The sequence below is a fragment of the Sus scrofa genome, chromosome 14 (genome assembly GCF_054392235.1).
Source record: "Sus scrofa isolate SSC_HxYL_T2T_F1_AM1 chromosome 14, Sscrofa_HxYL_maternal_Yorkshire_Landrace_v2.0, whole genome shotgun sequence".
Taxonomy (NCBI): domain Eukaryota; kingdom Metazoa; phylum Chordata; class Mammalia; order Artiodactyla; family Suidae; genus Sus; species Sus scrofa.
Window position 1 is genome coordinate 80,971,782 of NC_139396.1, and position 23,996 is coordinate 80,995,777.

General features: G+C 46.8%; 1 protein-coding gene and 1 long non-coding RNA gene across 9 annotated transcripts in view; one reads left to right on the forward strand and one right to left on the reverse strand.

Annotated features, from left to right (window-relative positions):
• Positions 1-23,996, reverse strand: part of DISC1 (DISC1 scaffold protein) — a 355,218-nt gene that overhangs the window by 318,051 nt on the left and 13,171 nt on the right. The window lies entirely within an intron of this gene.
• The window catches only part of LOC146396813 (uncharacterized), a 69,450-nt gene continuing 45,668 nt past the window's right edge, over positions 215-23,996 (forward strand). Inside the window, exons 1-3 of the long non-coding RNA XR_014827927.1 lie at positions 215-2,371; positions 2,667-4,669; positions 10,582-10,896. This is a non-coding gene — a long non-coding RNA (uncharacterized LOC146396813). The remainder of the gene's footprint in view (positions 2,372-2,666; positions 4,670-10,581; positions 10,897-23,996) is intronic.

Genomic DNA, 23,996 nt, shown 5'->3' on the forward strand with positions numbered 1-23,996 from the left:
GTGCAGCCCTAAAAAAATAAATAAATAAATATATCGCTATCGTGTATTTTCAAAAGCCCATCAGAGTTTGTGGCAAGTGGTGATAGAGGCTCAATAAATGAGCTTCTTTTCCCAAGTTCTTGGAGGCACCTGTCGTTATTGCTGTGTTCTATCACGTCTTGCCATTTTCCTGGACAGTGTTATTCAGCTATTCAGCAGTCTGCTTCAAAGCTACTTTTGTGTTGTTTTTTTTTTCCCTTCTTATCTTCCTAATGGGGTAGGAGACAGTAAAGCGAAAATAAAAGCACAGACGTCCACGGAAATTTCCAAACAATCGTAAAAATATCAGGCTAACTGTAAGCAATTTCTGACAAATACAAGAAGCTTTTAAAAGCCTGAAGATTTTAATTTTAGTTGCTCCACATTCTCCCCCAGAGTTACAGAAACCATCCCCACGTATATGCCTCAATGAGCCACTGCTTTAAAAATCTTCTCATGCTCCTTAAAGGAGCAGTTAAGGGGAAAAAAGTGACATTTCACACTTTTTTCTCTAAATACCCAAAGAATCGGGATGTTTTTCCCTTCCTCTCTTCACCTAACCTCCAGTCTTTGGGCTATTGTTCTCAACCTCCTGCAACATCCAACATCAATTTCCTTTTTTAAAAAGCTGTTTAATAGCTAAAAAAAAAAACTAGATGAGTCTGTTTTTCTCCAGAATGGGTTTTAAAACTTGAGTTAACTCTCTCTAAGGGAATTAGAGCTTCCTCTGTACACAGCCTATTTTGAAACAAGTAAGTCAATCCTGGGCAATAAATTGGCTTTAATTCCCTTATTAGACTGAAGGAACGTGAAAATGAGATCAGACAACTGCCAAGGTGTTCTTTAAGGGATCTGGGAGGACGGACAGGAGACACAAGTACCCTCCCTCATCCCAAACAGGAACACAGATCAGTCCAGCAAATTGAAGCCCAGCAATTGCAAAGCAACAAGCACGACACAGGCACCATATGAGTTTCTGAAGATTAATAAGGGGGTTGTTTGTGAGTGCCTACAAAGGGAGAGAGCCTACATGGGTTTGTTAAAAATAAATCATGTCAAACCAACTTTACTGAAACAGGAAATAAGAAAGAGACCGTAGAGGAGCTCCCGTCGTGGCGCAGCAGAAACAAATCCGACTAGGAACCATGAGGTTGCGGGTTCGATCCCTGGCCTCGCTCAGTGGATTAAGGATCCAGTGTTGCCATGAGCTATGGTAGGTCACAGACGCGGTCTGAATCTGACATGGCTGTGGCTGTGGTATAGGCTGGCACCTACAGCTCTGATTCAACCCCTAGCTGGGAACCTCCATATGCCGTGGGTGCGGCCCTAAAAAGACAAAAAAAAAAAGAAAAAGAAAAAGACAGTAGAGAGAGATCATCCAAGATGCAGTAGAAGAACCCCAAGCTCACCTCCTGCCACAAAGCACTCCAAATCCACAATGACTTATGGGACAATCATGGATAAGAAAGGCCGAGCCTACTGGAAAAGCTCTTGCACAGCTAAAGACAGAGAAAAGGAACCACACAGAGATGGCTATGGAGGTGCAGACTCTTGGTGTAGTCAAGTCCCAGACCCCTGGAAGCGGGGGGAGGGTGCAGCACACAAGCTGGGGAGTAATTACAGTGGCAGAGTTTCTCCCAAAGGAGTGGAGGGTCTGAGCACCACTTCGGGCTCCCTAGCCTGAGGGTCCTGCACAGGGAAGGTGAGCCCCCAGAGCACTGGACTTTGCAAGTCCAGCAGAATACACCTTCAGGGGTCCCAGAGGGCTGGAGGAAAAGAGACTCCACTCTTAAAGGGCACACACAAAATCTCACAACCTCTGGGTCCCAGGGAAGAAGCAGCAATTTGATGGGAGCCTGGGTCAGATCCTCTAGCTGACCTTGGAGAGTCTCCCAGAGAGGCAGGAAGCCACTGTAACTCCCCCTGGGGACACAGACACTGGCAGCAATTGTTCTGGGGAGCTCCTTCTACCAGGTAGACACTGGGCCTAGGGGGGTGCCATTGCAGAATCCTCCCTCTAGCTCATCAGCCCCAGGGCCCAACAGCCTACGGGCACCAGTGTTGAGATTCCTCAACCCAAGCAACTAACTGGGTAGGGACACAGCCCCACTCAGCAGCAGCAGACAGGCTGCTTTAAGACCCGCTGAGCCCACAGATGCCTCTGGACACAGCCCTACCCATGAGAGAGTCCAGAACCCAGCCCCACCCACCAGTGGGCAGGCACCAGCCCTTGGGCCCCAGCCCTGCCCTCCAGGGAGCCTGCTCTAGCCTTCAGACCAGCCTTACCCACCAGAGGGCAAGCATAAGACATTAAAAAAAACACAGTGCCAGAGCCTTTAAAACCAGCCCAGGAGTTCCCGTCGTGGCGCAGTAGTTAACGAATCCGACTAGGAACCATGAGGTTGCGGGTTCGGTCCCTGCCCTTGCTCAGTGGGTTAACGATCCGGCATTGCCGTGAGCTGTGGTGTAGGTTGCAGACGCGGCTCGGATCCCGCGTTGCTGTGGCTCTGGCGTAGGCCGGTGGCTACAGCTCCGATTCAACCCCTAGCCTGGGAACCTCCATATGCCGCGGGAGCGGCCCAAGAACCAAGAGATAGCAATAATAACAACAAAAAGAAAAGACCAAAAAAAAAAAAAAACCAGCCCAGCCACCAGCAGACTAGATCCTACAATGGCACAATCTGGGCCCTGACCCCGCCCACCAGCAAGTCAACCCAAGCTTCAGGACACCCCAGATCCTGCACTCAACTCTGTCAGTAACCAGCCCCACACACCAGCAATCCAGTACCCTGGCCTACAAGCAGACAGGACTGGCTCTGCCCACCAGCAGGCAGCACTAACCCAGAACCTGGCTTCACCCACCAATGACAGGGCAACAGCCATGGAGTCTCCTGAATCCTGACTCCACCCACCAGTGAGCCAGCACTGGCCCTGCCCCCTCCCCACCGGGGTTTGGCAGTCTGCTGCCTCATGACCCGGCCCTGCCAACCAGTGGCCATGGCCTCTGCACAAGCAAGGCCTGGCAACCAAAAAGACCAAGAGGCAACCAAGCCTACAAGACCACCCACACAGTCAGCCCATCACAAGAAAAAGACCCAAACAGCCCTCGTAGAGGGAACTGCTAGAGCAGACAGCTCTGATAACCAGAGGGGAGTGTGCTGCCAGGACACATAAGATGTCTCCTACAAAAGGTCACTGCCCCAAGGTCAGGAAACTTAACTAACCTACCAGATACATCAAAGTAAAGACAGCAAGTTAGGATAAATAATGCAACAAAGGAACATGTTCCAGACAAAAGATAAAAAATAAAACCCCAGAATAAGAGCTAAGTAAAGTGGACAGAGGCAATCTACCTGAGAAAGAATTCAGAGTAATGATCTTAAGGAAAATCAAAGAACTCAGGAAAAGAATGGGTGCACAGAGCAAGAAGTTAGAAGTTTTTAAAGGAGTTAGAAAACATAAAGAGCAACCAAAAAGAGATGAAGAATGCATTTAAGTGAAATAAAACAATACACTATTAGGGAGTTCCCATGATGGCACAGCAGAATCAAATCTGACTAGGAATCATGAGGTTGTGGGTTCAATCCCTGGCCTCACTCAGTGGGTTAAGGATCTGGCATTGCTGTGAGCTACGGTGTAGGTCACAGACATGGCTCGGATCTGGTGTTGCTGTGGCTGTGGTGTAGGCTGGCAGCTATAGCTCTGATTAGACCCCTAGCCTGGGAACCTCCAAATGCCACAGGAGCAGCCCTAAAAAGCAAAAAACAACAACAACAACAAAAATACACTATTAGACTAAGCGATACAGAAGAACAAGGAGTTCCCATTGCAGCTCAGTGGTAATGAACCCAACTAGTATCCATAAGGAGATGGGTTTGATCCCTGGCCCCCCTCAGTGATTTAAGGATCCAGGGTTGCCATGAGCTATAGTGTAGGTCACAGACGCAGCTTGGATCCCACGTTGCTGTGGCTGTGGAATAGGCCAGCAGCTGTGGCTCAGATTTGACCCCTAGCCTGGGAACTTCCATAAGCCACAGGCGTGGCCCCCCCCAAAAAAAGATTAGCGAGCTGGAAGGCAGAGTAGTGAAAATTACTGATGCTGAACAGAAAAAAGTAAAATGAATGAAATGAGGACAGTTTAAGAGACCTCTGAGACAACATCAAATGCATTAATATTCACATTCTGGGAGTCCCAGAAGGTGAAAAGAGAGAAAAGGTCTGAGAACATATTTGAAGACATAACAGCTGAAAACTTCCCTAACCTGGGAAAGGAAACAGACATTCAAGTCCAGGAAGCCCAGGGAGACCCATACAGGATTAACCCAAAGAAGAATCCACCAAGACACTTTCAAATGGCAAATTTTAAAGAGAAAATATAAAAAGTGCCAAGGGAAAAGCAACAAAAAACATACAAGAGAACTCCCATAAAGCTATCAGCTAACTTTTCAGCAGAAACTCTACAGGCCAGAAGAGAGTGGCACTACATATTTAAAGTGATAAAAGGGGAAAAATTTAGAACCAAGAATGAATATTCTACCCAACAAGGTTCATTCAGATGTGATGGAGAAATCAAAAGCTTTACAGACAAGCAAAAGCTAAAGGAGTTCAGCACCACCAAACCAGCTTTACAAGAAATGTTAAAGGAACTTAAGTGGATTGTTTCTGCTGCGCCACGACAGGAACTTCAGGAATCTCCATGTTGTTCTCCATAGTGGTTGCACCAACGTACATTCTTACCAATAGTGTTGGAGAGTTCCCTTTTCTCCACATCCTCTCCAGCATTTATTGTTTGTAGTCTTTTTAATGATGGCCATTCTGACTGGTGTGAAGTGACATTTCATTGCAGTTTTGATTTGCATTTTTCTAATTAGTGATGTTGAGCAAATTTCCAGATGATTTTTGGCCATCTGTCTGTCTTCTTTGGAGAAATGTCTATTTGGATCTGACCATTTTTTGATTGGCTTGTATTTTTTTTATATAAAGCTACATGAGATATTTATATATTTTGGAGATTAATCCCTTATCTGTTGCTTCCTTTGAAAAGCTTTTCTCCCATTCTGTGGGTTGTCCTTTCATTTTTTTTATGGTATCCTTTGCTGTGCAAAAGCTTTTGAGTTTAATTAGATCCCATTTGTTGGGTTTTGTCTTTATTGTCATTACTCTATGAGGTGGGTCAAACAAGATATTGCTGCGATTTATGTCAAAGAGTGTTCTTGGGTGGACTTCAAAACACTTGTCCAAAGCAAGGTCCTACAGCAACACTCCACCTTCTAAAAATGTTTTTTATTTTCTTATTTTATGGCCACAGATATGGCTGGGATCCTGCATTGCTCTGGCTGTGGTGTAGGCCTCAGCTTCAGCTCCAATTCTACCCCTAGCCTAGGAACTTCCACATGCCACAGGTACAGCCCTAAAGAGAAAAAAAAAAAATCAATCTACAACTGTTTTCCCATGAAATCTTCCTTCTTGCCTACATCCCTGTCTCTGAGAATGAACATCAGCAACCAAAAAGGCCTCAGGACACAGCCACTCAGATGAATGGGAAAGGGTGGGGCTGGGGGTAGAAGCAGCTGGGGGGGGGGGGGGGGAAACGGGACCCTGGGCCCAGCGATCAGCCTGAGGGAAAAAGGGATGTGTCGTTTTTTTGCAAAACAGACCAGGACAGTGCCCCACAGTGCCATCAGGAGGAGCCCAGCGACCAGAGAGCAGGATACACACAGGTGCCTATGGATCTGGAGAAAGGCTCCACCAGCTGTGTGCGGAGTGTCATAGTTCTCAGCTTTTCATCATCAATAACATATTTTAAAGAGAGATATTCTTCTCCACTTTCAGTAGGAACTCTCTAATCAGCTTTGTCTCAAATCCACTGACCCAGAGATTATGTCTGTGGGCACATTGTCTATTTTACCACTAATCCTGAGAGAGGGCCAGACAGGATTAAAAGCAAGGGGGTGGGGGTGGGGTGGAAACAAAGGGACATCAGGGACACCAAATCCTCCCTCCATCAAGAAGGTGAGTTTCAAGGTTGTCCTCGCAATGTTTTCTGTCATCAGGTATTGTCATTCTATCAGCTATAGGTTCATTTATATATGTTCCTAAGCAGAACCACAAACACGTGACCAAAAAGGTACAAAGTTCTTTTTCCCATACGGTCCTTCTGTGCTAAGTACATGCTGAGTGCTCTACATCCCCAGCAAGTGCTCCAACAAGCCACAAGGGTGGTCCTGACGGCATCCCAGATCTGAAATTGCTTACCTGGGTCAGACCCATCCTGATGATGGGACAGAAAGTGAATCCATGTGGGAGTACCCTGATGGCGCAGCAAGTTAAGGATATGGTGTTGTTGCGGCTGCGGCTTGAGTCACTGCTGTGGCTTGGATTCTATCCCTGGCCCAGGACCTGCCACATGCCACAGGTGCAGTCAAATAAATAAGCTAGGACATGAGAAAACACATGTAAAGTGTAAAATGCTGTAGAAATGAAAAGGTTGACTAATGCTGATTGTAAGACGGGCAGCCCAGTCTTATCCCAATAGCCGAAAGATCAAATATTGTTATTGGAACAACCTGGCACCTGCCCACAATATCCTGTCCCCACCACCACCTTCCCTCCCAGGTTGCCAGGTTTTATGGTACACACAACAGATGGGATCTAGAAAACATGTCAGAATGTAAAAATAGCATCAAATCCAGCTTGATGCATTTGATACCATCTGACACCCCCATCCCCCCTCCACCATTCACAGAGCACCTGCTAAGTGCCAGGCACGTCCCAAACTCTTCACATATTTCGTGTCATTTAGTCCTCACTGAAACCTAATAAGGTGAGGGTGATTATCACCCCATTTTTAAAGTAGATCACTAAAGCTTACGGAAGAGAAGAGATTTATCCAAAATCACATAGCTGGTGCGTGCTGGAGCCACGCCTGCAAGTTTGGCCTCCATGCAACCTCAACCCTATCCTGCAGGCAACAGGCACTGAAGCTGGAATGATAGTCTGGGATACAAACAGCTCTATTAGAGCTTGGGGCTGAACCCCCAAGAAGTGTACATGGTCTCTTTCCCATTTGCTAACACGCAGATGAGATCCCCAAAGCAGAAGTACTCAATGGTATTCACTGATAATCTGCAAAATATTCCAAAATAAGGAGATTGCTAAGAGCTCCTTTGTGTGTGTGTGTGTGTGTGTGTGGTCTTTTTAGGGCCACACCCACAGCATATGGAAGTTCCCAGGCTGTGAAAATTGGTTGAACTGGAGCTGTGGCTGCTGGCCAAAGCCACAGCCACAGCCACAGCAACGTGGGATCTGAGCCGCATCTGTGACCTATACCACAGCTCACAACACCACCAGATCCTTAACCCACTGAGCGAGGCTAGGGATCAAACCTGCAACTTCATGGTTCCTAGTCGGATTCGTTTCCACTGTGCCACAATGGGAACTACCCCCACCCTTTCTTTTTTTTCTTGCTTTTTTTTTTTTGGCTGCTCCCATGGCATGTGGATGTTCCCGAGGGCAAGGATCAAACCCACATCACAGCAGTGACTCAAGCCACAGCAGTGACAACACCAGATCCTTAACCTACTATGCCAAGATCTCTAAGAAAAACAGCCCCCGGCCAATAATGTCCAAATGTGACTACCTGATGATTTTTCAAAGTTCTTTACACAAGAGTTTCCAAAGTGAAAATGTGCCAAAGTCAGTCTGGTTTCAAGCAGGGGCTCCTAATGAAAGGTCCTCCCCAGGGAATGGATCAGATTTCATCCAAGAGCCACACAAAAATATACCAGTTACACGAAAGGGAAGGAAACCTCTGAGAGGGTGACCAGGTCAAGGTGGAGTCTGAAACTGCCCCAGAAGAGGGCTCCTGGGTGGGTCGGCTCCCAGAATAAGACAACAGCTCACCAGAGATGGGTCAGGAGTAAGAAGCACTGAAGATGTGAATTACTCCATTTGCTATCATTAGAACATCCTTAAGCCATCTTACTCTCACTCACCCACCCATATCCAGTGATCTTTCTTTCTTTTTTTTTTTTTGCTTTTTTAGGGCCGCACCTGCAGCATATGGAGGTTCCCAGGCTAGGGGTCGAATCAGAGCTGCATCTGCTGGCCACAGCCACAGCCACAGCAATGCAGGATCCGAGCCACGTCTGCGACCTACACCACAGCTCACGGCAACGCCAGATCCTTAAACCCCTTGAGCAAGGCCAGGGATCAAACCTGCATCCTCATGGATGCTAGTCAGATCTGTTAACCACTGAGCCACTACACGAACTCCCAGTGATCTTTCTTGAACAGGAAAGGAAGGGACAGAGTTTCCCGGGGGGTCAGCACCCCCAGAAAACTCTGCTTACGGGTCACCCTCACGCATGGCTTGAGGGAGGAAGAGGCTGTGCGCTTCTGCTCCAGAGGAGCTGGGCTTGAGCGTGGTCCAGGATCACTTGCACCAAATCTACCCAGAAGGCCTGGGAAAATGCAGGAAATGCTTCAGGGCCTTTCCCCAGCCCTCCCCCAAACCAGAATCCCTGGGGCAGGAAATTTAGGAAGACAGGCTTTTTTCTTTTCCTTTTACAGCTACAACTGTGGCATGTGGAAGTTCCCAGGCTAGGGGTTGAATCGGACTTGTAGCTGCTGGCCTATTCCACAGCCAAAGCAACACGGTATCCAAGATGCATCTGCGACCTACACCACAGTTCATGGCAACACCAAATCCTTAAACCACTGAGCAAGGCCAGGAAGCAAACCCACATCCTCACAGACACTATGTCAGGTTCTTAACCCACTGAGCTACAACGGCAACTTCTCTAGGAAAACATGCTTTTCACAAACACCCAAGGTAATTCATTAGCACAATAACCCCAAGGCAGGCATCTACAGTGCTTCTGAGATTACAAGGCAAAATGCTTGAAAGGTTTTCAAAGAGCACATGCCAAAAATAAAAAGAAGAGGAATAACAAGAAATAAGTACAAAGGGGTCATGAAGCAATAAGAAAAAAATATCAAAGACTAATAAGAGGCCAGGAGTTACACCTGTATATATGCTGAGGTCAGCAAAAAGGGGTGATTCAAACCAACCAACCAACCAAGCAGTCAAGAAACAAACCAGGACATGAAAGTCAAGCCGGCAGGGGCAAGTCTACTAGTTAAGGCACCATGGTTACAGATAAGAGAGAAGACAGGGCCAAATTACACAGCGCCAACTTTCAGCCTCATCTCTATTAAAGAAAATGATCTTCAGGTTGGAAAGGATAGAGGCTGCCTAATTCCAGTGGAACTGAAGCCCAAGAGACGCAAAGAGATAGAAAGAGAACACCCAGCCACTCCAAGTGAGTGCCTGTCCCCAAATAGGGTCAGATAAAGATGATCCAGTACTAAAGGCGCTCACGGCCATGACCACAGAAATGTACTCAGCTGGCTTTGAGGAAGCACACATCTATCAAAGACGAGATTAGCAGGTGTTCCGGTTTCGAGAAGGAAGAAAGTAGAATCTAAGAGTGACAGACTAGTCAGCCAGACATATATATCCTGGATGCAATTCTAAATGAGTGCTTAAACAAATATGTTTTGGGCAGGAGTTCTCATTGTGGCTTAGCAGGTTACAAACCCAGCTAGTGTCCCTGAGGATGAGGGTTCGATCCCTGGCCTCGCTCAGTGGGTTAAGGATCCTGCATTTCTGCGGCTGTGGTGTAGGCTGGCGACTCCAGCTCAGATTCGACCTCGTAGTCTGGAAACTTCCATATGCCAAAGGAACACCGCCCCCCCCCCAAAAAAAGCAAAAACAAAAACAAAATGAAACAAAAAAACAAGTTATGAGCAAACAAATCCAGCAACCTCAGGAGCAAGAGAATGGAGTAAAGGGCAAGTTACTCACGCTTCTGCAAAGCCCAAGGAAAGAGAGAGAAGTTAGGGAGAAAACTTTTCTGACAGTGCATGTACACCATGTCCATTTAACAAGCCCTTCTAAGATGCCTATTAATTATTTGTGCCAGGCACTGTTATCAACATTTTACAAATGTTAATTTGTTTCATTCTCATAACAGCCTATTACCAGCCTTTTTCTACAGATGGGGAAAACTGGGTGAGGTCAGACCCCGGCTGGTAGCTGGCAAGGCAGGAATGAAATGCAGGCAGCGTGCCTCAGAGCCGTTCTTGCAACACTAGGCTGCTTCTCAAAACCATGAGGCACATCCTCCAAACACTAGGAAGAGTGGATGAAATGAAGAGCAGATCCCAAATCAAGACATTGCTCCCCAGGTTTGAGAAGGAAAGAAGTGTTTTGCCAAGGAACTTCACTCAGAAGTACAGAAAAAGCAGGCATGAGCTGGGAAGAAGGCAGCTGCTCGCCAGCTGGGACTTTGAGAAACAGTAGCATTACAATTTTTAGAAAACAACACCAAGAAGATTTACCACAGGCCAGCTGATGCCTGCTGGGGTGTTCTGTTCAGTTCATTCATAAAACAAATCCATCTCATGGAGTTCCCTAGTGGCTCAGGGGGTTAAGGATCCGGTGTTGTCACAGCTGTGGCTCAGGTCACTGCTGTGGTCCAAGTTCGATCCCTGGCCCAGGAACTCCCCACATGCAAAAGAAAAAAAAAAAAAAAAAAGCCATCTCAGAAGTAGCAAAAAGTGTAGACTGAGCTGAAAATAGAGTCAATAACTGGGTATATCAGTTTGAGAAAATGACAAAATGCAAGGGAAAAGGTAAAGAAAAAATAATTAAAGGGAAGATGATACACATATAGGACAACAAACAAACATTTGGGAGTTCCCATCGTGGCGCAGTGGTTAAAGAATCCGACTAGGAACCATGAGGTTGCGGGTTCGGTCCCTGCCCTTGCTCAGTGGGTTAACGATCCGGCGTTGCCGTGAGCTGTGGTGTAGGTTGCAGACGCGGCTCGGATCCTGCGTGGCTGTGGCTCTGGCGTAGGCTGGTGGCTACAGCTCCGATTCAACCCCTAGCCTGGGAACCTCCATATGCCGAGGGAGCGGCCCAAGAAATAGCAACAACAACAACAAGACAAAAAACAAACAAACAAACAAACAAAAAAACATTTGGATGACAGATGTCCCTCAAGAAGAAAAAAGACACAGGGAACCAAAGATCTAAAAGAAGAAAATATCTATAGGATAAAACATTTAAATCTATAGATAAAAGGTATACACATCACCCAAGAAATAAAATCGAAATATTATGACTAACACCTGGCAAAAATCACTGAACTTCAAAGAAAAAGTAAGAATCCTATGTACATCTCAAAGAAAACTCAAGTCACCTATATAAAGGGCAAAATTCAAGCTGGTTTCCAAAGCAACATTCACTGCCAAGTGACACTGTCGGTACAGTTTGGAGGTTTGCAGGGAGGGGGGTACACTCAAGAATTTTATACCTAGCCAAGTTGCCAAACATTATAGAGACAACAAAAAGTCATTATTCAGTATACATGGATTTGGGCTACTACACTGTTAAAAACCTCCAGATGGTGAAATCCAGGCAACCAGGTGATAAATTACAGTACAGAACACAAGAATGGTAAAATCCTTTTATAGAAGGACTAACCAGGGAGCACCAGATCCTGTTAAACAAATAACTAAGGCTAAACAACCATGAAAAGTATTGATACAGAGTAGAATGTAAATATTATAACAGGGACAATATAAACTAATGATACAACTTTTCAAAAAAAGAATCTTTCTCTTTTTTTTTTTTTTTTTTTTTTTTGTCTTTTTTTGTCATTTCTTGGGCCGCTCCCACGGCATATGGAGGTTCCCAGGCTAGGGGTCTAATCAGAGCTGCAGCTGCCAGCCTACGCCAGAGCCACAGCAACGTGCGATCCGAGCCGCATCTGCGACCCACACCACAGCTCATGGCAACGCCAGATCATTAACCCACTGAGCAACGCCAGGGATCGAACCCGCAACCTCATGGTTCCTAGTCAGATTCATTAACCACTGCACCACGATGGGAACTGCCTCTTTTCTTTTTGGCAGCATCCACAGCATGGGTAAGTTCCAGGGCCAGGGACTGAACCCGCACCACAGCAGCAACACAAGCTGCTGCAGTGACAATGCCAGATCCTTAATCTGCTGAGCTACGGGGGAACCCCCAAACATTTTTGGACATTTGTAAATACAGGCAGACTTATCAAAGTCAGCTAAAACAATGAGAAACCTCTAATCTCAGAGAAGTAGACCACAGACACATTCTTGCAGACTTCCCAACCCGAATCCTCTGAACGTTTCATTGTCATTTTGGTTACAGCCTCTCTTTTGTGCACCTATATGAAGACATCTGAGGACACAAATGTCACTCCCAGTTGTGCCTCCTGACAACTCCCAAGTATCTACCTCCCTGAGATTCTTCTTTCTATGTCCTCCCTATTGGTCCCTGATCTCCCCTTCTCATCTGATTTGCAGAACTGCTTCCTGATATCAGATCAAGGACTGAATCTTCACACATGATAAACTGGGAACTTCCCCAAGAGAGAAACTGGCAGATTCACGCACATGGAGAGCAGGGGGCTATACACACATCGCACGGGAAGAACGGGAAGGGGGAAGGCAGAAGGAAAGACGGACCCAAGGGAAACATGAGACTGTCTTCAAATGTTTAAAAGACTGCCATGTGACACAGAGTAAACTCCGATTTGTCTGACCTGAAGGACAGCGCTCTGATCAGAGTCCCATCTCTCAAGGACCACGTGGCCAACACCACTTCATGGTGCTGGTTACAGTACAGCATCAGCTACAGCAACATTTTCTTTATACTTTTGCTTAAATTGGCTCACTCTTTTGCTCAAATAAATATTTTTTTAAAGAATATATTTTCTTTTTTTCTTCACTTTTTAGGGCCGCACCATGGCATATGAAAGTTCCAAGGCTAGGGGTCAAATAGGAGCTTCAGCTGCCAGCCTACACCACAGCCACAGCAATGTGGGATCCAAGTGGAGTCTGCGACCTACACCACAGCTCATGGCAATGCTGGATCCTTAATCCACTAAGCAAGGCCAGGGATCAAACCCACATCCTCGTCGATATTGGTCGGATTCATTTCTGCTGCACCACAATGAGAACTCCTTAAAGAGTATTTTTATAGTATCACTACCATCAATGGGATGTGACAATCACTTGCTATGTAATTAGAAGGTAGCCATACAAATAAAGACAATGAAAACAAAACAGAATTTTTTGGTGTTAGCCAAAGATGTGATGGGACAGAAGCCTGCTTAGCTCCATCTTTTTCACAAAAAGCAATTAGTTGTGGGTTTTGTTTTTTTGGGTTTTTTTTTGGTTTTTTTTTTTTTGTCTTTTTTATCTTTTTAGGGCAGCACTCTGGGCACATGGAGGTTCCCAGGCCAGGAGTCCAATCGGAGCTATTGCTGCTGGCCTATGCCACAGCCACAGCAACACCAGATCTGAGCCGCATCTGCGACTTACACCACAGCTCAAGGCAATGCCAGATCCATAACCCACTGAGAGAGGCCAGGAATCGAACCCGCAACCTCACGATTCCTAGTTGGATTCATTTATGCTGCGCCACGACGGGAACTTTTTTTTTTTTTTTTTTTAATAAAAGGCAATTAGTTTTAAAGAAGGTTAAGGACACACTTGCAAGAAACTGAGACTTTCTCTTTGGCAGCAAGAATATAAAAAGGGCCACAAAGGCATTCCCTGTCACATCTTGTGACTCTGAAAATCATTTCTCATACCGCCAGGGACACATCCCTCACCTGTACAGGAAAAGTGCGTGAGTTGGAAAATGCAACTAAATAATATACAGAGTTATCCTATCTTATATTCGCAAAAGGCAAAATAGAAACTCAACATGAAAATGCATGCCATAGGCAAGCTGGTGACGATGGAAAAAGCACCTTTACAAACATGGCTAATAGTTACTATTTGCTGAATGTCCTACAGTTTACAAAGCACTTTTGTTTACAACGTCACACAGTCTATTTAAAGCTGTGACAGTTCTGCCCCCAGAAGAATTCGACAAAGCATCCCCCAGGACAGATGACAGCACAGCCCCCGTCCAACACCAACAGTCTCGGAATCTGGGCTGCCTCACCAACCTTGCGATTTGAATTGCTAATTTTTAAAAGAAAAGGAATTTTAAATTAAAACATTAACCTATGGTCAGTTAGAATTCTGAACTGGATTTCCCGAAGTAGAAAGCAATTTGATCGTAGCTCAGCGAGGGGGAAGCACATCCACGTGAAGTGAAAATGGCAATCACCCTGTGTGTGTTAACACAACAGATCCGAGGAGGAGAACTCCCCTGCAGCCACGAGGAATGGAGGCTGAGGAAAGGTCACTGAAGGTGAGGAAGTATTAAACCCCTGCTTCTGCCATTTAAAGGGAAATCAGGAGTTCCCGTGGCGGTACAGTGGAAACGAACGCTACTAGTACACATGAGGACACAGGCTTGATCCCCGGCCTCAATCAGTGGGGTCAAGGATCTGGCATTGCTATGAGCTGTGGTGTAGGTCGCTGACTCAGCTTGGATCTGGCGTGGCTGTGGCTGTGGCACAGCTGACAGCTGCAGCTCCAATTTGACCCTTAGCCAGGGAACTTCCATATGCTGCAGGTGAGGTCCTAAAAAGAAAAAAAAAAAAATTTTTAATTTAGAAAATATAATAAAGGGAAATCAACTCCAAAGGGGTCAAAAAGACTTCAAATCTCAAGTGTGCAAATTTAAGTTTTCATCCTACCTCCCTGGCAACCTTTGGACTGCCTCCAGATTTATCCAGACCAGACTTCTGTGGTCCTCTTAGACACCTTGGAGTTAATGGAAAGTCTTCCCAGTTGCTTCCTTCCTTCTTCCAGGGCACTAACTCCTAGCTGCTCTAGAAGGACTCCCTTCAGGACATGGCTTCCTGCCCTGCCTTCTCTCTGCCTGGTGAGGCAGGGCAATCTCAGCCAGGGAGCCACGGGGTCCCCTTACCATGGAAATACTGCATCTTAGCTGCACAGTTTGAATTATTTTCCTGGGCATGCATAAACATTTAAATACAAAAGTCTAGGAAGCCCAGAGGGTTCAGGGCACAGCCGTTTTGTATTTTAAAGGCAAGACCTCCTCTGGTGATTGGAGAAGTCTCAATCACCTCAACATCCTTCTCTGAAGCCAGCCCTGAAGGCTCCTCTCCAGACTCTCAGGTTTCCAGTCATCCTTGGAGCCCACAATGACCAGGAGAGGATGAAAGCCTCTTCTTTTCCCTGAGAGCATTTACCAGGCTCTTCCAGCTGGCAATGTCACAGCTGTGTCAGGGACTGAAATGTCTGGGAGGTTCTATGCCCTCTGAAGAGTAGTTATCCAGCGGGGTTGGGGAGAGGCCGAGAGGATGGGAGGCACCTCTTGGTGTCTCTGTTTCTCTCTGCTTCTTTCCTATCCTATCTATCACTTTTTGTTTAAAAACCATGGAGTTCCTGCGGTGGCGCAATGGGATCAAGAGCATCTCTGGAGCGCTGGGACGCAGGTTCGATCCCCAGCCCAGCCCAGCACAGCGGGTTAAGGATCCAGTGTTGCAGCAGCTGCCATTTAGGTTGCAGCTGTAGCTCGGATCTGATCCCTGGCCCAGAAATTCCATATGCTGGGGGTGGGAGTGGGGAGAGAGAAAAAGAGAAAAAAAGAGTGGAAAAAAAACATAAAAATAACCTTTCTATGTAATGCGGAATAAAAATGAGATTATATATTTGCTAAGGGTTTCTTAGCTGACACTAATTGTCATATTTCACTTATGCACTAATGAAAAGTTCCCATAGCCCTTTATTTAGTTAGATTAGCTCTAAAACTCACCATCTTTCTCTCAGAATTCCATCTGTCTCTCCCTATTTGCCTAGGAGAGAGATGGGTTTCCTGGGAAAGATGAGTTCAGTATATTTTTTTCCCTCTTTGAGCCAAAAGCTCCGTGGCTCAAGGTGGCAGACATTCAGCAAGATACAAGAACAATTCATAATATCTTTTCTTTAATATGATATGCAAAGTGTAAAGGTTGCAGTTAACAGCAAACAACGCAAGTGTGCGGTAGACACCCAAATTAAGTGTGATCTTAGCTCATAACGAAGAGACTTAGCATTCAGAGTAAAGGGGCAGGAGGAGACCTGCTCCTGGTTCTGCTAAGGCCACATCTGGACCATTCTTTCCGTTTCTTGGCTCCACCTTTGGAGAAAAACAGCCAGGAAGGTAACTATCAGGGCATGGCCTTCAGCAGAGGTGAGAAGCTTTCCATGCTCACAGAGAGTGACAAACAACAGGGAGCTGCAGAAGACTGGGGACGCCCACATCATGTGATGCAGGGACCATGAAGGAGGCTGGACGGGCCCGCCTGCTGCACACACAGGCATTTTCCTCCCTTCAATTCTACCGGTGTTTGTGTCACACATCTGGGGCTCTGATCTTTGGTACATAGGTGTTTATAATCATCACAGTTTGTAGGTGATCTGAGCCTTTTATCAATAGATAATGCTCTTCTTTGTTTCTTGGCTGGTTTTTGTTAGTTTGTTTTCTATTCGTTTGTTTTGTCTTTTTAGGGCTGAGCCTGGGACATCGGGAAGTTCCCAGGCTAGGGGTCTAATGGGAGCGGTAGCTGCCTGCCTAGGCCACAGCCACAGCCACTCAGGATCCAAGGCACTTCTGCAACCTATACCACAGCTCACAGCAATGCCAAATCTCTAACCCACTGAGCAAGGCTAGGGATCAAACCCGTGTCCTCATGAACACCAGTAAGATTTGTTTCCGCTGCGCCTCAATGAAAACTTGTTTCTTGCAACAGCTGTTTACTTAAAGACTGCCTAGTCCGCTGTTAGTACAGATACCCAGCTGTCTTTAGGTTCCTATTCGCAGTTTCTTTCTCCACCTTTTCACTTTCAGTCTCTGTGTGTCCTGAGACCTAAAGTAAGTCTCTTGACAGCAGATAGTTGAATCAAGGTTTGTTTGTTTTTTTATCTATTCTGCCAACTTACGCCTTTTGATTGGGGAGTTTAACCTACTTACATTTAGAGTAATTACTAGAATCCCTGCTGTGGTGCAATGGGATTGGCAGTGTCTCTGGATTGCTGGGACTCAGTTCGATCCCTGGCCAGGCACAGCGGGTTAAGGCTCCAGCATTGCCACAGCCACCATGGCTCAGTCTGATCCCTGGCCCAGGAACTTCCATATGCGGGTGATGCAAAAAAAAAAAAAAAAAAAAAAAAAAAAGTAAGTAATAACTGATCAGGAAGGAGTGACTTTTGCCAGTGGCTGTTTGTTTTCTGCATTTCTTATAGGTTTTTTGGTTCCTCATTTCCTCCTTTACTGACTTCTTTTGTGTCTAGTGGCACATCGTGACTCCCTTCTTACTTCCTTTTGTGTGTATTCTAAAGCTATCCTCTGGAGTTCCCGTCAAGGCGCAGAGGAAACAAATCCGATTAGGAACCACGAAGTTATGGGTTTTATCCCTGGCCTCGCTCAGTGGGTTAAGGATCTGGTGCTGCCATGAGCTGTGGTGTAGGTCGCAGATGCAGCTTGGATCCCACATTGCTGTGGCTGTGGCGTAGGCTGGCAGCTGTAGCTCTGATTCTACCCCTAGCCTGGGAACCTCCATATGCCGCAGGTGTGGCCCTAAAAAAGCAAAAAAGATTAAAAATTTTTTAAAAATAAAGCTATCTTCTTTGTGGCTACCATGAGGATTACATGTAACATCTAAAATGACAGTCATCTAACTTGCATTGGTATCAACTGAACTTCAAGAGGAAAAAACTGCTTCTACACGGCTCCATTCCCCCTTTACATTACTGAGGTCACGAATCACATCTGTGTACCTGTACTCTTCAGACAGATTTATCACTATTCTTTGTGCATTGGTCAGTTAAGTTCTGTAGAACCTACCATTTTGAATGTGGCTCTTTTTTTTTTTTTTTTTTTTTTTTTTTTGTCTTTTTGCCTTTTCTAGGGCCGCTTCCTGTGGCATATGGAAGTTCCCAGGCTAGGGGTCGAATCAGAGCTGTAGCCGCCAGCCTATGCCAGAGCCACAGCAATGCGGGATCCGAGCCACATCTGCAATCTACACCACAGCTCATGGCAATGCCAGATCCTTAACCCACTGAGCAAGGCCAGGGATCAAACCTGCAACCTCATGGTTCCTAGCTGGATTCTCTAATCACCACGCCACAACGGGAGCTCCTGAATGTGGCTCTTTCTTAATTGGGCATTCACTTGGGTGCTCTCGACCTTGGACCTTTGACAATTTTCCAGAGCTCCTGTGAAGTTGTTTGAGCCAATCTCTCTCTCCTTTTTTTTTTTTTTTCCACACCCACAGCATAAGCTCCTGAGCCAGGGATCAAATCTGAGCCACAGCTGCAACAATAAAGGATCCCTTAACCCACTGCACCAGGCTGGGGATTGAACCTGAGCCTCAGCAGCAACCCAAGCCCCTGCAGAGACAACCCTGGATCCTTAACCCACTGCACCACAGCAGGAACTCCCAAAAATTCATACTTTAAAGTAGCCACCCAGGCAGTAAAAAAGAAAAAGTTACTTGCCTCCTCCCCAGCCCCTCCCAGTTACAAAATGTCTGCTCTCTTCTTTCCACTGTCTGCTAACTGGATGTCAAAGGCCAGGACCACATGGAAGCCACATGCTAAAGGTGGTGGGGCCCTGAGTCCATGGATGGCTGTGTAACACAGAGCATGCCTTCCATCCAATCCTGGTGCCCCAAAGTAACCGCCCATAAATGGAGGGAGAAGGGAACTTCACCCAAGAGAGACACACACCTCTCCTGTTCCAGGTACTGGTCTCTCAGAATCTCTCTTAGAGCACAAGCATCACCTTAAGCACAGGAATTTAATAAAAGTTGGCTTGTTCTAAAGGGGGACAACCGTAAACATTCCCCATTAGTGTCGCTGAGTGAATCAATAAGGGGACAAATGTGGAATACTGTGTAGCCATTAGAAATAATGATGTAGGAGGTCCCACCGTGGCTCAGCAGGTTAAGAATCCAACCTAGTGGCCGTGAGGATGCGGGTTCGATCCTGGCCTCGCTCAGGGGTTAAGGATCTGGCGTTGCTGTGGCTGCCGTGTAGGCGGCAGCTGAAGCTCTGATTCGACCCTTAGCCCAGGAACTTCCACATGCCACACATGTAACCCTAAAAAGAATTTTTAAAAAGACATAATGATGTAACGTAATATGTGTTGATATGGAAACGCTTCTGTGCCATGCTAACAAATGGGGAGACTTTAGATTAGAAAACAAGGTGACATAATCCCACTTCCATAGAATTGTATGTGTGTATAACACAGGCCTGAGAACCCCCTAGAAGGATGCTCACTAAAGAATTTACAGCGGGGGGGATCCCCACTGTGGCATAGTGGTTAAGAATCTGCAGCGGCTTGGGTCACTGCGGAGGTGAGGGTTCAATCCCTGGCCTAGGAATTTCCATATGCCTTGGGTTCAGTCATTAAAAAAAATAACAATAACAAAAATAAAAATTAAAAAAGAACTTACAGTAGGGAAAGTGGGGCATGAACAATCATTTCTTCCACTGTGTATTTTTCAGGCGAGTTTGATTTTTTTCAAAATGGCTATGTTTTGTTTTTTATATAAAAACAACAAAGCAATGTTTGGACATTAACTGCATTATTTTTCCTCCAGTTGACCCTAGAATGTCCCTTTCATTTCCATCAAGAGATTCTCCCCATTTCCTCCACGATGGAATTTCCTAAAAAACATTACTTCAAAGGAGTCAGAAAATCTACAGGGGTCAGAAACTGCCTCCCGAGACCATAACAATCTTATCTAAGCCCACAGTTTATCCATCTACACTCTTTTCAGTCCATCTATTTCCATCAGTTTATAAGAAGGGATGTGGCTTAAACTTCAGGTTTCTGCCCTCCACAATCCAGGGACATCAGGCAGGCCCTGTACGGTGACCACTGTCCTCCAGGAGAGAAGACAGGGCCAGTGCAGCACAGGGTCCTGTCCTAAAGGCCCTGGTCTGACCTGAACAAGGAACCGGGGAGGAGAGGAGAAGATGCAGCGGGACCAGATGAGGTTGAGGGTTTGATCTGCCGGTTGCCAGGCTCTGCAACCTCCCTCACACCCACCCGATACTGGTGTGTCTGCCACTGAGCTAACTGCCTCCCAGCCCGGGGGGGGGAAGGACCAACCCTCAGACTACAAAGACCTGTCCGTTGTTAGGATGGAGGAAGCGGTGTCCACCGTTACGATGCTCAGGCGACGACACCTTTGCTAAATAGCTGCCATAAACATTATAGGGTTTTGAGCCAAGGTGTGGGGCAGATGAACTAGAGTTTCAGGAATATTAACCTGACTATAATGTCCACCATGCTTAGGAAGAGGCTAGGGGCTGAAAACCTATTTTAAAGGCTGTGGCAGTAATGCCCACAGATATGATGAAGATGGAAACAGAAAGGAAGAGATCCAGGGGAGTGGACCCAGCCTGTAAGCACTCAACGATCCACAGAGACCATACACACAGTAGCAGGAGTAGTTCCCATTGTGACTCAGGGTTAAGAACCTGACATAGTATCCATGAGGATTCGAGTTCGATCCCTGGCCTCGCTCAGTGGGTTAAGGATCTGGCGATGCTGTGGTTGTGGTGTAGGCTGACAGCAGCAGCTCCAATTCGACACCTAGCCCAGGAAATTCCATACGCTGCAGGTGCAGCCCCAAAAATGAAAAGAAAAAAAAAAAAGGAGTTCCCATCGTGGCTCAGCAGAAACGAATCTGACTAGCATCCATAAGGACGCAGGTTCAAACCCTGGCCTCACTCAATGAATTAAGGATCCAGCATTGCTGTGAGCTGTGGTGTAGGTCATAGATATGGCTGGGATCTGGCGTGGCTGTGGGTGGTGTAGGCTGGTGGCTACAGCTCCGATTCGACCCCTAGCCTGGGAACCTCCATGTGCCGCAGGTGCAGCCCTAAAAAGACAAAATATATACACAAATATCAGGAAACAGAAACCACTTCAGGTCGGCCAGAGGATGGTTAACACAGGGGGTTGGTCACAAAGGCCTGGAAAGAACTGAAAGAAAACAAAGAAGGAGAGACAGAAGTGATGATGGGCAGAGATCAGACACTGATGATCCAGGCTGCACCCCTGAGCCTGCTCAACCTGCTGCACCGACGAAGATACTGTGCCCACTGGTTCTGGAGCCTGGAGAAACGACTAACCCATCAGGTCTGCTGGAGCCCCAAATCACCCATCCTTACCTGCAACAGCCCCCCATAAAACCAGAATCAGAAAGATTTCTCTTCCTCCTGCCTCTGGTCTCCCACCAACACCTCCAGCTGGCAGAATTTAACAGGCAGGGAGTTGGCAAGGGCGCCAGGGATGTGTCCAGTTCCCAGCTGCAGACTCCCAGCCCCAGCTGTAAAGAGCAAAGCACAGAAGGGCGGCTGAGGGGCCAAGAGTCAATAAACACCATGCTCATGCATTCTTTTTCAACCTGCGCTAACAAATGTGCGTTCTGGAGGGCACATGCAGGGCAGTGGTGAGGAGAGGTCCTTGAGAGGCAGGAGATGATAGCCCTTGGCCTCAGGAAAGATTCTAGAGGAAATTTACAACTGAGGAAATGACAAAATTGCTCCTCTGACTTTGGTCATTGTTAACACTGAAATTAAAGTGAAATGACCAAGCTAGAGCCAGATAAAGCATGCCACGCACACCCTCCCTCCAGGAGGGTCTGTCTACAACAATAATAAGAGCATCTTTCTGGGAGTTCCCACTGTGGCACAGGGGGTCAAGAACCTGGTTGCAGCAGCTCAGTTTGCTGCGGAGGTGTGGGTTCAATCCCCCGCCCAAGGATCCAGAGTTGCTACAACGGTGGTATAGGTCACAGCTTCCATATGCCACAGTGTCACCAATGAAAAAAAGAACAGGCGTTCCTATAGTGGCTCAGTGGAAACAAATCTGACTAGTATCCATGATGATGCAGGTTTAATCCCTGGCCTCTCTCAGTGGGTTAAGGATCCAGCATTGCGTAAGCTGTAGTGTAGTTCACAGACTCGGCTCGGATCTGGCATTGCTGTGGCTGGGGGCGTAGGCGGGCAGCTGTAGCTCTGATTCGACCCCTAGCCTGGGAACCTCCATATGCTGCAGGTGCGGGCCTAAAAAGACCAAAGAAAAAAATAGAATAGCATCTTTATTTTGTCAACAGAGCTATGGTTTGCACATACGGTACCACTGTGCAAATTTTTAATAAGGTACCCCTCTGGGATGATGAACCATAAAAAGATGTCCCCAGGTGGGGGGGGGCAATAAATAAGAAAAAGGTGGTCCCTCTGAGCCGATGAATTAGAAAAAGGCACTTGCACTCCAGACAGGACATGGCCTGAACGCTGTGTAGGCCACTGTAGGCTGCAGCCCAACTGTTTTAATAAGCTACTATTTTCTAATCGCTTTGCACGTGTCTCACCTAATCCTCATAACAATCCTATGAAAGAGGCATTATTTTTGGCCAGTTTACAGATGAAGAGCAATTAAATGATTGCTCCCAGTCATCTACCTAGTAAGTGACAGAACTGCTAGGAAAATTCTGAAATCCAACATCAGCTCCTCGATAATAAGAGGGGGGCGGATGCAGGACTCAGATCTTTCCTCCTCTGACCACAACTGACTCATAACAATATGAAGTGGCCACTGTGACCACCTTCAGATCACCAGCCAAGCACTTGCCGCTAGGGGACCTGGGGCCCCGACCCAGGACAACTGCCAGCCTGGGCACTCCCCACCCAGCCTGTGGGCTCAGCCTCAACCACCGCACCATGATCAGAGTCCTTTCATTTATTTATCTTCTGTTCGGGTTACAGCCTCCTTCAGAGGAGGCCTGAGGGCAGTCAGATCTGATGGGATGATGAGACTGCAGAGGAAGTTCTGAAGCTGGGATTTCCTATGGGCTTTTCTACTGGTGAAACAAAAAGCCCCTTCACCTCTGGCTCCTTCCGGGTTCCCGGGAACACACTGGCATTTTCTCTGCACTGAGGGACCCTGGAATCCCACACTCGTGGCAGACAATGCTAGAAGAACACCCAGAGGCTTAGCCAACTGGCCGGCCAAGTCCCCAGCCTCACCGAAGAAGTTTTTCCCCCGTGAGAAAAACTCCAGAAATGGACAAGGAGCCGGCGAGGTCTGGTGGCAGAGCAAACAGCAGGGTGGGTCCCTCTCTGTCCCCGGCAGCCCTCGGGGTGGGTTCATTGTCGTCACAGTCTTATTAAACAAACGTGCCCTGTGCCGATTGCCTCCCCTGGGACCAAAACACCTGAGCAGCCAAGGGCAAACTGTGCTTAGAGAGACGGGCAGGGCAGGGCTGAGCTGAGCTCAACTTCTTCTGAGGTTAGAATGCCCTCTTTGGGTGTGATATGAAACTAGCAAGAGCTGGGAATTTTCTGCAACAGGAGAGGCGACCTATCAGAGAGGATGCAGAGAAACCAAAACCCCAACGGTATCCAAAAGGAGACTCTTACAGAGCATACATTTCACATAGATTTCCTTTTTTTTTTTTTTTTTTTTTAGAGCCACACTGTGGCATATAGAAGGTCCCAGGCCCAGGTTGAATTGAAACTGCAGCTGCCAGTCTACACCACAGCTCACAGCAACGGCCAGATCCTTAACCCACTGAGCAGGGCCAGGGGTTGAACCTATGTCCTCATGGATACTGGTTGGTTCTTAACCTGCTGAGCCACAATGAGAACTCCCCACATAAATTTTAAATGCTATCAAGACAAAACCAAAAATAATTTACACCTTGACAAAGCAAAGATTGACTGTCTCTAGAACCTGAATTCTCTTCCCAGAGCCAACACACATGTGCTCTTCATGTGGCCTTTACTCTCCACCATCATCTGGGATCTGGTATCAATCAGCCACATGGTGGCCCCTAATCCCAAGTGCTGACAGCCCAAGACAGCAGCAGCAACGTAGGAGCCCAAGGAATCACTCACCTTAACTGTTGCCGGTGGAAGGAGCTGACAGTTCCAACCCCTTT